Here is a 3,861-nt window from a genome sequence, read left to right on the forward strand (position 1 = left end):
ACTGAAAACTTAAAAGACTCCAAGAACTAGCTCTAAAAACATTTGCACAAAAAAAAATCTAAAACTTGGGACAGTGCTCCCTTAACACTGGGAATAGAATATAGCTTTAACATAAAGTTAAAACCAAGAAATAGGGTGGGAAAAAAGAGCAAACAACAAAAAAATTGTGTCAAGAAAGATCAAAACACAAACTTAAAAGAAGACAACAAAGTCATAATGGTTATATATCCAAAGATAGATGTGCATTTGTTTCAAGCACACAAAAAAAAAGAATTCTTGGAAGAGAGATAGAGGAAAAATGGAAAGGAAATGAGAGTGATGTGAGAAAAATCACAAAAATGTAGTCAACAGGGCCGGCTAGGTGGCGTAGTGGATAGAGCACTGGCCTTGGAGTCAGGAGTACCTGAGTTCAAATCCGGCCTCAGACACTTAATAATTACCTAGCCGTGTGGCCTTGGGCAAGCCACTTAACCCCATTGCCTTGCAAAAACTAAAAAAAAAAAAAAGTAGTCAACAGTATAATAAAGAGTGGCAAAAAGGAATGAAAAAAACACACTAAAAAAGAATAGATGAAATGGTTAAAAAAGGCACAAAAATTCACTGAAGAAAGGAACTCCTTAAAAAGTAGAATTTACTAAATATTAAAAAAAAGTTTAAAAGTTCACTAAAAAAACAATTTCTTAAAAATCAGAATTAGGTAAATGGAAGATAATGGTTCCATAAGACAAAAAACAATAAAACAAAGTCAAAAGAATCGAAAAACTAAAAGAAAATGTGACATATCATAGTAGAAAAGCAACTGACAAGGAAAATAGAAAAAGGAGAGCTAAAAGCTATGATCAAAACAAGAGCCTAGACAGCATATTTCAAGAAATTTTCAAGGAAAACTATCTTAAATCCAGAAGGTAGAACAGAAATGGAAAGAATCCACCAATCACTTCCTGAAAAAGAACCCAAAATGAAAACTTCCAAGAATACTTTAGTCTAATTCCAGAGATTCCAGGTCAAGGAGAAAATATTGCAAGCAGACAGGAAAAAAACAATTCAAATATCATGGAGCCACAGGATAACAGAAGATTTAGTAGTTTTTACATTAAAAAATAAGAGAACTTGAAATACGATATTCCAGAGAAAAGCAGAGTTGGATTACAGTCAAGTATAACCTACCAAGAAAAAGTAAGTATAATTCTTTAAAGGGAAAAATGGATGACTCAATGAAATTGAGGACTTTCAAGAGCTGAATGGAAAATTTGACATTCAAATAGAAGACTCAAGAAAAGCATAATAAGGTAAACATTAAAGAACAGTCATAAAAGACTTGATAGGCTTAAACTGTTTACATTCTTATATGGTAAGATGATACTTGCAGCTGCTAAGAATTTTCTCATTATTAGGGCAATTAGAAGTGTACACAGAAAGAAAACATGGAGATGAATTAATTCTGTTCGGATGATCTCAAAAAAATGTAAGGAATAAGGAAGAGGGAAGCACTGGGAGAAAAGAGAAGGGAGAAATAGAATGGGCTAAATTATCTCACATAAAAGAAGTCAAAAGATCTTTTGCAATCCAGGGGAAGATGTCAGGTGGAAGTGACAGGCAATCCTTGAACCTTACTCTTATCAAAATTAGCTGTAAGAGATAAAATCCTTATTTCCCTATAGAGAAATATATAAGGAGGAGGATAAAAGAAGGTAGGGCAAACTGAGGGAGAAAGTAATCAAAAGGCTCAATTTTTAGGAAGGTAAGGGTGAAAGGAGAGAGAGAGAGAGAGAGAGACAGAGACAGAGACAGAGACAGAGACAGAGACAGAGAGAGAGAGGTATAAATGAGGGTAAACCATGATAGAGGAAAAATACAGTTATAATTGTGAGTGTGAATGGGATGAACTCACCCATAAAATGGAAGCATATGGCAGAGTGGATTAAAAACAAGAATCCTATAATACTTTGGGGATGTTATTTTCTTCTTCATTACTTTTTGTGCCCTCTTTATTAAACTGAGAGTAAACAGGGAGACACAAAGAAAATAAAAAATAAGAGGCTGGAACAGAATCTATTGTGCTTGGATGAAGTACAAAACAGGTGCAGCAAATATAATCTCAGACAAAGTAAAACATAAATAGAGCTAATTATAAGAGATAAACAGAGATGGGGGGGGACCTGGGTAGCACAGTGGATAGAGCATCAGCCCTGGAGTCAGGAGAACATGAGTTCAAATCCAACCTCAGACACCTAATACTTACTTAGCTATGTGACCTTGAGCACTTAACCCCTTTGCCTCGCAAAAAACAAAGAGAGAGAGAGAGAGAGAGAGAGAGAGAGAGAGAGAAGCAAAGAAACTATATTTTATCACATATGCACCAAATGGTATAGCAGAAATCATGGTCTTTACTTCAATATCTCAATTATGATTGCCCATTTTACTGAGTACCAATGGTCAATTGCCACACCTATACCTACTTGTCTGCATATCTAGACAATAAAGTCTGACCATCAATGGACTATGCTAAGGAGCTGCATTGGGGAGATTGAGCCTTCTAGTGCTACTGACCACTTGTTGCTTAAACTCATCCACAGTGATCTTGCTCTTGGCAGCACAGAACCAATTGGGACTAAAGGAAAGGGTATTGATTATATCAACATCATCCATATTATAGAGTTGCCTCATGGACCTCACTGAGATGCCACAGCATAGCATGACTATCCTTTGCCTCCTAAGGCACAGAAAAAACAATGAGGAGGAACTGTCACTGTGCTTAGATAGCCTGGGTGGTTTGTCTTCAGTTTTCATTGATCCAAGTTCCAGACCTTGGCCAATATGTCTCAACCACAACAGACAATGATGGGGTTACTGCTATTGGACAAAAACGGACATAGGGCACCCAGTCTGAGTAGCTCTCATTTGCACAGGATATTTACAGACACGGAGGATATTTCACAGCTCTAGAGATAATCTGGCAGTTGTCTGAAGAGAAGGCTACATTCAATAGAACCTTGATGTGACCAACAAAGCCAGTTGTATGGTAGTGCCAGTTGTGAGATTCTAACAGTCTTAGTGTGTCATTCCAGGAGACTGATATTGCAAACTGGTCATCAGAGGAAATGAATAAATCACTAATAAAATGTGAAGGCATGCTGGGGTGAGCTATAACTTGTTTCATCCCTGGTAAGCTTTCACATGATAATGTTTTTATCTTTAAGAGGTGGAAAGGATCATGTTTGGAAATAAGGTGTCATGGTGATTTGAGTCACTCAATCATTAATGGCCTTTAAAGATACTTCAAAGGTCATCTGTCTAATCATGATGATGAAACCTTGGGGGATTGCTACAGGAGGATGGATGGATCTAGATTGCATGAAAAGAGATGAGCCAACTATTGCAGCAAGCAGCAGTCTAGCAAGAGCTAGTCTAGTATCCACATTCTTAAAAGAAAAATCACAGGAGGAAATAAACAGTAAAACTATACTACTGAAGGACAAAATCTCAACTTTCTCCTCTACAAACTAAATAAATCTAACCACAAAATAAAAAAGAAAGAAGTTAAAGAGATATACAGAGTTTTAGAAGTTAGATATGATAGATCTGTGAAGAAAATTGAATAGGAATAGAAAGGAATATACATTTTTGTATTTTATACCTACATAAAAATTGACCATGTATTAGAGCACACAAGCAAATGTAGAAAAGCAGAAATATTAAATACACCCTCTTCAGATCACAATGCATTAAGAATTACATTCAATAAAAGAATGTGGAAGCACAGATTAAAAACTAATTGATAAGGGGCAGCTAGGTGGCACAGTGAATAGAGCATCAGCCCTGGAGTCAGGAGGACCTGAGTTCAAATCCCTCCTCAGACTA

At 36.3% G+C, this 3,861-nt stretch overlaps 1 pseudogene; it reads right to left on the minus strand.

The window, feature by feature from the left end:
- Positions 1-2,419: 2,419 nt before the first annotated feature.
- LOC141495104 (small ribosomal subunit protein RACK1-like) lies at positions 2,420-3,160 on the minus strand (annotated as a pseudogene).
- Between the last annotated feature and the right edge of the window lie 701 nt (positions 3,161-3,861).

The sequence above is a fragment of the Macrotis lagotis genome, chromosome 1, assembly GCF_037893015.1.
Source record: "Macrotis lagotis isolate mMagLag1 chromosome 1, bilby.v1.9.chrom.fasta, whole genome shotgun sequence".
Lineage (NCBI taxonomy): Eukaryota > Metazoa > Chordata > Mammalia > Peramelemorphia > Peramelidae > Macrotis > Macrotis lagotis.